Source organism: Cyprinodon tularosa, unplaced genomic scaffold (genome assembly GCF_016077235.1).
Source record: "Cyprinodon tularosa strain WSP-4 unplaced genomic scaffold, ASM1607723v1 ctg1590, whole genome shotgun sequence".
NCBI lineage: Eukaryota > Metazoa > Chordata > Actinopteri > Cyprinodontiformes > Cyprinodontidae > Cyprinodon > Cyprinodon tularosa.
Window position 1 is genome coordinate 1 of NW_024038428.1, and position 12,387 is coordinate 12,387.

Below are 12,387 nucleotides of genomic sequence, written 5' to 3' on the forward strand. Positions count from 1 at the left end.
CAGACCTTGCTTTGACGCCGCATTGTTGACCTTAGTTTGGTTAGCAACCTGAGCCTTGAAACTGAAGAATCTTAGTTGTCTCTTGAGAGAGATCAGATTCTAACTCTCCTCTGTTTTTGCCTCACAGGAAACCTGTCTCTAGCCTGAAGCTCTGGATGAGCTTAACCTGCCAAATCTGCCCTGGTGAGCCAACCTGAAGATTCCTATGTGGATTTCCCTGCTGCTCTTAGTGAAGAGCTGGAAACTCTGATCAAGGTCTGCCATTCAAGTCAGAAGCTAGACGCTGCAGCTGCTCTTGAACTCTGCTGAACAAACAGTCTCTGGACCCAACGGTTCCCTCTCTCTCTCAAAGAGAAGCCCGGACTCAGTCAAGGTAGAATCCTGAATTATCAAAGACTCATAACTCATCTGCCTGCCTTCTAATCAAACTATCATCTCTGCAGACTTCAGTGAACCAGCCCGGACCAGTTCCTGACCCAGTACATTATCTTGTGTTTTGTGATACTTTCAATAAACTCTGTTAAACTTTTACCCAGCCTCCGTTGTGTTCTGCATGTGGGCTAAGAACCTTAAACGCATCATGACAGAAACAGTGTCCATATTTCATCTTGATAGGATGACCAGAGGAGAACATGCAGCTTTGGTGAATAACAGCTGGGGGACTTCAGCAGCCCCCCCTTTTTCAGCCAAAGCAGTCACATGGAAACCAGCAGAGGTGTGAAAATCTACCCCCCTCCCTTTGAGGACGGAGAAAACCACAGAGCACACAGGATTCTGTCTTTTTTTGCTCTCTTCTGATCCAGCCTCTCTTCTGCTCCTGCACTCAAAGCTGGGGCCCACTGTGACCCACAGTGGAGATGCGGGCCCCAGGGGAACCAGATCCCCAGAACCATCAAGGATAGGAAGTATGACCAAGGAAGTATGACCAAGAGTCATTTAGTGGAATCCTGATGTCTTTTCGCTGCTAGCTATTTCAAGGAGGATAAAGAATCATTTAGCTAAAGGTTATTGGTTCTTGATTAAGCAAATCATTCAATAAAACATTATTTCGCCAAATAATGTTTTATTCACCTCATGGATTTGCATTGTGAATTGGTCTGAAAACATTCCAATTTCTTTAAAATTAGTGAAAAGCTAATTTGATCATATTCCAAATTATTCCAGATAAACTTTGGTTTCAAACACAGAATCCATCTTAAACTGTAATATGTTTTTCAACCGTTTTCCCCTTCCTCTTTATACATAGTAGTTAGTTTAGTTTATTTGAGTTTTACTAGTCTTAGTTGAGAGTGTTAAACTGAAATATGTTTGAGCTGAATGATTTTTGTTAATAAAATCTTATATTTTGAATAGAAGTTGTGGTGAATTTATTCCATGTATGTGCAGAAATAACTGTTTGACCATGATTAGTGCTCGAATCACTCTTTCATCTATTGTTCTAACACACAGTTAGTAGGACTGTGTGTCATAAACAATATATAACAGCTGAAATAATATCTGATTAAATAAGATATTTTACCACCCCTAAAGGGGAAGGCAATAAACATCTTAAAGTATCAGAAACATAAATTCCCAGCGGGCTGGGAATAGAATTTATCTATAGAATCACAACAAACCCATAACTAACAGATTTGACAGGACAGATGTTTCCATGTTTCCCATCTAGCTCTCATCTGTGGAGCTTTAAAAGGAGCTGGAGCCAAGAGGAAGGAGTCTGGCTGTTGAAGACTGGTGCCGTGGTATCAGTTTGGTAGTGAAATAATTAACTAATTTACAGTAAATGTAACTATCATGGGTATTAATACCGAATTGATATTGAAGATGATATGTTGTGGCAAGATTAAATGAATATATACGGTCAATAGTTCTGGGAGATCAATACATGATGGTCAAGAGGCTGATGTGATGATGATAAAAAGAATGAATGGAAAGTGATGATAATGGTTAAAAATGGACTGTGGGCATCTCCATCCATTAAAACTTACAAAAGCTATTGAGAGAGGAATTGGTAAGATTAAGTTAGCCAAAGATTTAAATAACAGGATTGTGCTGATCTTTGCTAAAGATCAATTGCAAAGAGTCCCATTCATCTGGGCTCAACCATTAAATGAATAAAGGATCAGTGTTCATATGAGGTTAGGGATGGGTCACAGTAAGTAACTGCAAATGTACGACCGACCGACCAACAAATGATGATGGGCGATGTAATGTACACTATGTAATCAAAAGGTACAGAAAAAGCATTTCACCAGCAGAAATATGGATAAACACAAAGGACAGGCGCAAACAGTGTTGGGATCTGAAAGCTTGTCTACCTTTCTCCACCAGAGGGCGCCTGTGAACAGAGGTTTTGTTTGAATCTCCTTTGTCTTTCTTCTGATGAGAGTCTGGTGTGACCGATCTGCATGGGCTCGGCTTCTGTGTGCACTGTGGAAGAGGAAACGTCATTAGATCTTTCAAAAGACGCGTTGTAAGATTTTATTACAACAACATATTTATTGGTCATTGTTGTCGTCAAGAGTGAGCACTTTTTTAAGAGGGCTTAAAATAGAATGATCTGTGAATATGTAGCGATTTTAAAAGAATGCAATTGATTAAACTCAATCTGAAAAACAAAAATGAAACACAAAACTTGTGAAAATACAAAATCTGCAAATGAATTATCTTGACAAATAAAAACATTTGAAAATATAAAAACTGTAAAATAAAAGGAAATAAAATATGACTAAAAAGGATTTCATATTTTTTTTTCTATGATTAGGGACTGAAAGCCAAGGTCATAGCCTACAGTTCCACTGCATTTAGTTCTTGTCCAAGCCTTATTTTTAGGCTTAGTTTACTGCATTTCTTCATATTAGTTATGTTAGATGCTAATCCGGCAAATAAAACCAGTACAGATCTTTGATATAATTTCTAAAAATTTGTAAAGATGTTCCACTATTTTCCCCGACTGCGCCGTGACACAGAATTTTAGGGCTCCCCCACCTGTAAAAACCCACTTTAACCACTGTACATATGTGTATATATATATATATATATATATATATATATATATATATATATATATATATCTCGATATATATATATATATCGAGATATATATTCTAAAGCAGTACTTGTTTCAATCTTTCTAGTTATTAGGTTGGAAAATATAGGTATTCAAAAAAAATGTCACCTTCCTTATGTAGGCCTACTTATATAACGTAATTTGTGAAAAGTCTAGGTAACACTTGTGGCTCTCAGCACGTTTTATTTAGCTGGTCTGACAGCAAAAGTGGCCCTTTGGATAAGGCTGCAGACCCATAGACATTATGGCTTGGCCTTGCTGTCAAAATGGATCACTGTGGAGGCATCGTGATTTCCCTAGCTCTGGGATCCTCTCTGGCAGAACGTAGAAAAATCAGTTTGTTGAAGATTGACATAATCAGCCTGATTGGATTATAACACTGTCCCTTCTATAACCTAGTTTAATCTACGTACCCTTAGGAAACAAAAAAAAAAGCATTGCTTTGCATTTTACAAGACATTATACCTAAGAATTTTTTTTTTATTTCTTGCTTTAATACAAAATAGCAATTAATATTAGTCAATGGGGCAGTTTCCCAGTGATTGAACTACTGGGTTCCTGAGCAAGACTGTTGCTCTCCAACTGTTTCTCACAAACTGGCTGCTCTATGTTGGGATAGTCAGGACCTTCATTTCCCTCCCGAAATTTATAAAGTATAATAAAAGAAAACTAAAAATATCAGTACTGGGTTAACTTATCTTTTCCATTATTAATAGCCATATTTCTCCCCATATTCAGCCACAACTTATTTTAACTTATAGCACAGCTGCAGGTGTGAAACACATAAATGTACATGTCATGTTATAAACAGAGAATTATATAAACACAAATAATCATTCATCCTTACATCTTTAATTCCTTTATTCACAATCTACACTCACAGTACAGGAGAAGATTCTGCCGATCGGCCAGCTCCTCCAAAAACTGCCACATGTCTTCAATCTTTTTTTGAAAAACAAACTTGAAAGGTTCTAAAACCATCTCCCTCTCGTGCTCATCAATGGTGAAGTCATCTACTTCACACATTTGTTTGAATAGCTTGACTGCTTCAGCCACATTTCCATCCCCATCATCAAAATGTCAGGCAAATCCACCTTGCTGCTGAAGAGACTTTGGTTTTCTTCCAACCAGTGTGCTGCTTTTCTGCAGTCGTGGATCACTTTTTAATCCTGTAGAAAAGAGGAGAGATTATTATTTTCTAAAAAAAAAATGAATGCAACAAAATTTACATTAAAAAAGACTTACCATTTTGACCTTTTCGGTATGGAATAAGTCAGCCTGTGTAGTTTAAAGCTGGTCTTGGTCATAAGGGGAAAATATAAATAAAAATTAATCAGAAAAGTTCCATGTAGTTAATTTACCACACACACTTACACACACACACATTACCAACCTTGGTGATGTCATCAAGTGTCCTCTTTTTTAGTCTAAGAACTGGAGACACGTCACATCGTAAGAGGGCCTTGGAGGACTCCGTCCAATGGGCAAACATTTTTCCATAACTGGGAATTAAATAACAGTTGGTGGGGAGGTAAAAGATGATAAACAATAGAATCAAAGGGATGATTCCATCTAACCAAGAAGAGCTTTTGTTCTCACCTGCCAAGTTCCAGATTCTCCATTAACATGACGCACCACCAGTTTGTGTCAAGTTTGGCATGTCTTTCTGAAAAAGGCAGAGTAATTGTCATGTTGGCTTTCAGGGATCTAACCCACATGCAGAACACTCAGAGACTGGGAAAAAGTTCACAAGGTTTATTGAAGTTAATCACAATAAGAACACTGGTTCGGGAATAAACTGGGTCCTGGTCACGACTGGTTTTCACTGCAGAGATGGACAGATTGGTTAGCAGTCTTTCAGTGAACTTGCAGGTTTGATGTTTGCAGGTCTATACCTGATCAGAGGTTGAGCAGAGCGGTAGAAGGGGGGAACCAGGAGGGTCTAGAGGTTGAAGGCAGGCAGAGGGCTAGGCAAAGGCTGGGCAGAGCAGATAATCTTACTGAGCAGGTTCAGAGCTTCTCTCTCTTGCTGAGAGCGGGCAGGCAGGTTTCAGACTGAGTTGGATTTCCAGGGGTTCTACTGAGAACAGACAGCTTGGTCTCACGTTTGGGAAACCCTTCCAGGTCTTCAGATTTCCAGGCAGGTTCTTCCTGAGATGCAGAGAAGACAAAAAGCAGATTAGATTCAGGTAGTGATGTTATGAAATGAGCCGAGGCTTCGAGGCGTGTGTCGAGTAATGGAGGGGGCATTTCCCCGATGCGCGTGTCGAGGCGTGATTCATTTAGAGGAGAGGCCAAAATTGATGACGTCCGAGGCCTTGCTACCGTGATACCACGTGACCGGTTCGGTAAGTGGTTCGGGAAGCGCAAGAATTTTGACAGGCATCTAAACAGCCTCAGTGTTCAGTCAAGATGTGGGAGATTGGAGGAGAGATGCTCTCAGCTGGATAAAGTTTGGATAGATTCTAAGAATAGATTGGTTGCTTTTCCAACCAATCTAGTTGCTTAAAGCTAATTTGGTTTGAATAAACAATGTAATGATCAATATCTGAGCAAACCACCAGACAAAGCCAGTGTTAACATGTCAGTGTTAAGAAGTATTTTCTCCCACCACAGACCATCTACATGAATGGCATCCTCTGTAAGGGACAGACTCTCACCCTAGAGTTTGATGGTTCAAGACCTGTCTCTCTCTTTTGAAAGTTGCGATTAAACTTAATTATTTTGGCTGATGAGACTAAACTGCATTGTTTTGCCCGAGTAAAAATATAGATTGGGAAAATTAGGTCGGTTTAGTAAAAAGATTGGTTGAACACAACTTCCAACCTGATTAAAATAAAAAAAAAACATGGAAAAACTATCATTTTTGAATAAAAATGACTAACACCGTTCATTTTGTTCATCATTGCCCAATTTGCACAAACACTTTCACTGTCTGCTTGAGTTTATATCAATAAAATGGCAGAAAAACTGTGCACCTTAAATGATTGCTCTAAGAAATTTTACACTTAAAAAAAAAAACTTATAAAAATTTTATTATACACACCAACCATTAACAATATCAAGGGAACTTTAAAGGGGAAAAAAAGAAAAAACAATTGCAAAAAAAATCACAGATTTTATTACAAACTGTAGTTCTGCTGTCCACCAGTAGGTGGTGACATGTTCACATGAAGCCTCATGAACTGTGGGGATTGTTGAAGCAATTTGGCCAAACGGTTCAATGCCTCATGAGGCTTCATCTCACCATCACTAGATTCAGGTTCAGGCTTCAAGGGAGTCAGAGATACAGACAGGCAGGTTGGCTCAGGTTCGCTAACCATAACTGGCAAACACTTTGGCATCGGATTGTAGCTCTGCCCCTCCTTAAATGCTGGTCCCCTGATGAGCTCATGAGCCGCAGGTGTGGTGGTCAGCTTCAGCCCCAGGAGACCTAAAACGCCCTCTGCTGGAATAAAGGTGGACAGACCTCCAGATCCCAACAGTAATAAACACAATATCACTAAACAGCATCCACAGATTTCTGTTTGATATCACCAAGTAGCTGTACTTACGATGGAGAAGTCATAGGGCGCATCCAGCACAGTGTACAGGGCATACTATGAACAAAAAAAAAAAAAAAAAAAAGAAAGATTTTATTTTTTTTTAAGGTTGACAACAGCTCATCTTCACACAATGCTAAACTGTAAGAATTTGTTTGAGCCCAGGCCTGCAACTTGATGCATGCTGAGCAGTCGAGAGAGGTCTGGCTGCAAAACCGCAGTCTGTTTGTCTACAGTAAACTGAAACGAGCAGAGCATCGACCTGACTCTGTGTTCAATCTAAAGCAATGCAAATAAGAAATAACAAAAACTATGCTAACTACGATAAGTTAAACGGTTTTATGAAGCCAAGCATACTCGTTCGTGACCTCGTGCGTTTGTTTACCACCTCCAAACAATTAAACCTGTACAGTATTTCAACACACTGTAACATTCAGTAACCGCACGTGCTTTACATATAACGCTACAGCGATACATCGCTGACAAGCATATGAAAGCCAGACATCTTTTGCTTCGCGGTAAAAGTAAGAAATTAACTTACCATTGTTGCGGAGTCTCGCGTGTTCAACAACCTTCTTCTTCGTCTAACAGGTGATGTCGGTTGGGGGGAGGTGGGCGTGGCTAAATTTGTTTATTTCCGGCCCTACGGTGGAGGTGGCCAAAGACAGGCGCCTGCACCGCAACTGGTCTGACAGCTGTGGTGCGGCAGCCAGACCGTCTTGATAAATAGTGGTGTTTCAATGCTGTTGTCAGAGATGGCTTTGATCAACGCGCAAGTCAGTGAGCTGATTGGATACCGAGATACCGGTGAAGGAATGACGTTGCATGAACCCCCCTCCCTCCCGAATGGACGGATCCACGGACCTTTATTGATTCAGTTATTTGTTTAGCCAAAAAGATTAATTATAATCATTTTTCATTAAATAATAGAGATGCAGATAAATAGAAATAAGCAGTTCTCAGATAAGATCGGAGGTGTATCTATAACTGCGCCCATACAGTATGCAACAATTTTCATGAAATAAGATAATGCAGTCACTATGTTAAATTAATTAATTAACTTTATTTTAATCAAAAACATCATAAAATAGCACAATATTACACCAAGATCCCTAATAAACCTGCTTTAAAGACAGCATCTTAACAGCCTGGATTAAGGAGAAAAAAAAAGTTCCCAAGTGCCACCTGGTGGTTGTCCAGGTACATTGCAGTTCTTTTTTAAATAAAAAAAACTGGCCTCAGGAAATACATCGTGATTCACGCAGGAATCACGCAGGAAACCGTCCATTTCCAACTAGTACCCACTGTACATTAAACCTGTGTCCCATTGATGTAATAAATGGTAGGAAAATATACATACTGGCCATAAGCACACAGTGTGCTTGATTATTTCAAACATATTAATACAAGACAGGTGACTGCTACAAAGTCACTGTCAGAAACAGAGTATTTTAACTTTTTTGTTTTTGTTTCATGACCCCAGGCTTAAATGTATGGGCAATTTATTTGAAAGTAAACACAAAGAAATTTTAATTCGGACTCGGAGCATCTCTGTTTCAATCCCGCCTGTAGCATGCCAGCTGCAGCAACAGTCAGAAGGGAATCTTCCCCACGATATCAAGGCCAACAGTGCTTCGGTGCATGGACTTCAACAAGGAAGAAAAGGAATCTTAGATTTTCAGATAAAATTATGGGCTAGCGTAACAAATGGGGCGTATGGTCCATGTACAGCTCGATCCATTGTTCTTTGATTAAAAATAAAAAACAAACAAACATTGTATTATTACATTTAACTTGAGTAATATGCTACTTACACAAAATAGGTTGTTTTTTTCGTCACTTTTTTTTACTTCATCCTCACGTCAACCATTAAGACGGTCAATCATTTGATTTAAAGATTTGTTTTGTGATGTCTTTTGTGAAGCGTAGAAGAAGAAATGTGCTGTTTACCTGTGCAAAGAAAGAAACAACGAAAGAAAAATGTCTGAGGACTTCAGTGTTGAGGAAGAGCATGAGTTCTTTGCCGAGCTGAATGCGCACTTTCATCTGGTTTGGTCTGCCGCGGTTTCCGTAGCATCGTGAGCTCTCAGGCGCGCGCTTTCAGGAAATCCTATACACTACTGTGTATGCTCTAAAAACATTCTAAATGACTTTGTTTCAAGTAAATTCTAGATGCTACCCACTCAGGACACTTGGAATACATTGGACGAGCAGTATGGAGGAATATTGACACGTTTTTGTGGACTTTTATGGACCTTTCTGTCTCGGTCACCATAGACCTCCATTATTTGAATGTCAGCAGACAGCAAGAAGCCTCCCAGATCTCCAGATGCATTTGAGATATCAAAAAAGTACTCCAGAGTGTTGTTCAGCATGGGGGTGAGTAGAAAATGAAGGCTAATCATGTTTTGGGTGTACTATTCATTTAACATCACAGCAGCTTTCACTGAAGGAAGGTTACATGTTAGAGATCACAGGTTGTCACAAACTAACTTACCATCAACAGGATGTCGGCCCATAGCAGTATGACTGACTGTTCCTGGTCTTGCTGCTGCTATTAATATTGACATGAATATATTAGGATGTAATGCTCCAGACAAGAATTCAGCATAGTGTAGCAGATTCTTTGTACTCAGACTTGCAAATTCAGGCATGAGTGAGTTATCAACAACAATCAATTTAAAAGGCAAAGCTTCCAAATTAAGTCAACAGATGCAAAAAGTGTAGAAAAATTTGCATTAGATGCAAACTTATCACGCCAAACCCTGCACCTTATAACTTCTTCGCCTCAGTCAAATTAGATTTTTATTAAATAGTATATTTTACTAACTAGGATTACGCTGGCGCGGAGAGGAACTGAAACCGGTATGTGATGCTGGGTCTAATCCTATTGCTAGTTCAATGAGGTCCTCGAGGCTAGGTGGCTCGACGTAAAAAGAAAGCTCGGTTCTGACAGATTCATTAAGAGCAAGGAGGAAAGCGGACTTGAGTGCAGACTCGTTCCAACCAGAAACGGTTGCTTTAACCAGGAACTCGGAAGAAAATTCAGCTACGGACCTAAAACCCTGTTTAGAATTCAGAAGGTAACTGGAAACGGAGAAACTAGAGGACTGGCTAAAGGTTCTTTCTAACTCCCGGATGAATCTTTCATATGTGCAACTTTTTCTGGTTTTGAGCGGATATTTTGTCTCTGCCCATTCTAGGGCCTCATCAGACAGAAAAGAAACTACAAAAGCAATTTTATCCTTATCATTAAGAAAGCTAGTAGTATGAAAACTGAAAAATAACCGACACTGAAATAGAAATCCCTTTAGCTTACGTGGGTTGCCAGAAAATCTCTCAGGCAGTGAAGGACCAGGAGACGAAAACGACGGACTGAGCTCAGAACTGAAAGGAGGGTCATCATCTTGACTCGGAGGTGACGTCACTGCCGGTGAACTAGGAAGTGGAAGTGAATTCGGGACAGGACGAGCCGCTGACATGGCGTTAGCATTATAGAAATGATTAGAGAAAGTTTGATTAAGCAGTAACTCACAGAGGGTTTGTGTGTGTTCATGTATCTGAGCGTCCCGTTTCTCAGTCCAACGGCGGAGGTGTTCTGCTGGGCTTTGTGTTTGGCCGCAGTGTTCTGTCATGATGGGTTCTCTTAGAGTAAAGCCCAAGATGCAGAACACACACAGAGGCACTGGTAAAAAGTCCAAAGAGTTTATTTTGAATACAAACACATGAATACTGGAACTGATTCAGTCCGGGGGGCTGGTTCACTGGGGTCCGAGCAGGGAAAGGGAGATGGTTGGTTTACAGAGATCATGTGGGGCTAAGCCTCTAGCTGTTAGCTTAGCAAAGGTAATGAGCTTCCAGCTCAACTCAGAGAACAACAGGGAAGACACGGGAAATCCACATGGGAACCTCTAGGGAAACTCCACATAGGGGTCGTCAGGTTTCAACCACGTAGGAATCTTTGGGTTGGCTCACCAGGGCAGCTTAGCAGGTTAGGTTTTCCAAGAGCTTCAGGCTTGAGACTGGTTTCCTGTGATGCAGCTCTCCCAGAGCTGCAGACCAGAGACAGGTTGCCAGGGAGACAGCTCTACCAGAGCTTCACGAAGGGACAGGATTCCTGTGAGGCAGAGATAAAGAGATATTAGAATCTGGTCTCGACCTAGGAACAACCAAGACTCAGTCAATAGCAGAAGGTTCAGGAAGCTAACCAACTAAGATCAACACTGCGGCGTGGAATCAAGGTTTGAAGGCAGCTTAAATACTGTGGTCCTCCTGATTAGTAGATCAGCCACAGGTGTGTGGGAGGCTCAGCTCAGGAGGACCCACGGCGCACTCTGCTGGAGGCAGAGGGTAATCTCCAGAACTTGACAATGACTCCAGCCCTAAGGGAAAAAACAAAGAAAGCAGAAGAGGATCCTCGGCGCCCTCTGGTGGGCAAGCCTGAGGATCCCAACACGGTCCTATCAGAGTGGGCTCTCTTAAATAAAGTGAATGCATATTAATACAAATAATACTAATATTTAAGTAAGAAGAATAAAAAATAACAATAAACTGTAACGAACACATTAAAAATCTAAATATTTAATAAAACTACAAGTGGAACTACATAAAACGATATATTTACAATTTTAGAAATGAAATGTGAAAGCCACTTACCCGAAGGTCAACACTGAATTAGATAATAAAAGACCACCACAGGCCACCTTCCTGTTGGAGCTTTCCCTGAATACTTCCTTATCATCTGATCCAACACATCCACGCCAACCTTCGTGTGGTTGTAGTAGACAATGCGCTAGCTAAAATGTTGGTTGCTTTTGTGTTTCAACCGCGGGAAAAAAATAGAATGTAACTAACGGAGCCGTCAAAATGACGAGTGTGGGAGACAAATGTAAAAGTAACGATATTTTTTATTTTGTGTTTTATCTGATTTAAAAAAACTATATGGAAATAAAGGACATACATATACAGGAAAAGTCAGCTGGCATTAATAATGTAAGACTCATGTAGAAAAAAGTTATTACACTTCAAAATCTGAAACGCGTCAAAATGACTGCCTTGAGAGTTCTAGTGTTAAATTACCTTAAACTCATCTTTGAAAAAAGCTCAAACATTTGGATTACAGAGACAACATGCCAGTCGAAAGCTTGTTAGCGAACTTACAGGGAATGTTACTCCTCTGGCCTTCCTCGGGTTCCACACCACTGCTACTCAAACTGGAAGCTGTTTATGTAAAAGTAAAGTAAAAGTTAAAAGAAATTTCAAAGAACCACGGTAAAACATTCTAGATCCCAAACGTACAGCGTTCTAATTCTTCCAATCTGTTAGCAGCTTCCCTTAGGAGGTCGGACACCGAACGTCTGCCTCCTGAGTTTGCCATTACTAAATGCTTTACGGTGGGGAAAAGCTATGTAGATTCGACGGATGCAGCAAAATGCTAACCAACCAATGGGCAGCAGTTGAGTCCTTAAGACACGCCCCTCCTCATTTGCATAATGAGGCAGAAATGAAATAACTAGGGTAAAAAAATACAAAAGAATAATAAAACAGACAAAAATATTATAAAATACACATAAATAAATACTTAAAAATATAAGTAATTAAAAAATAAATAAAGTTGAAGATTATAAAGGACAAAAAAAATAAATAAGGTAAATATTACAAAGGCAAATAAATAAAGAAGCTAATTAAAAGAGTTATATACATTTATGTCTCACTGTATAATTTAATTTCTACTTACATTTATTTGGTTATTGTATTTTTGGTGGCAATTAATTATAT

General features: G+C 39.7%; 2 long non-coding RNA genes across 2 annotated transcripts; both read right to left on the minus strand.

Annotated features, from left to right (window-relative positions):
* Positions 1-2,339: 2,339 nt before the first annotated feature.
* Positions 2,340-4,368, minus strand: LOC119780344. Its single transcript, XR_005280378.1, has 3 exons — positions 4,313-4,368; positions 3,949-4,236; positions 2,340-2,427 (listed from the first exon to the last, which is right to left on the minus strand). It is a non-coding gene; the product is annotated as an uncharacterized LOC119780344 (long non-coding RNA).
* Positions 4,369-9,050: 4,682 nt separating this feature from the next.
* LOC119780343 lies at positions 9,051-12,098 on the minus strand. Its single transcript, XR_005280377.1, has 3 exons — positions 11,908-12,098; positions 11,770-11,829; positions 9,051-9,163 (listed from the first exon to the last, which is right to left on the minus strand). It is a non-coding gene; the product is annotated as an uncharacterized LOC119780343 (long non-coding RNA).
* Between the last annotated feature and the right edge of the window lie 289 nt (positions 12,099-12,387).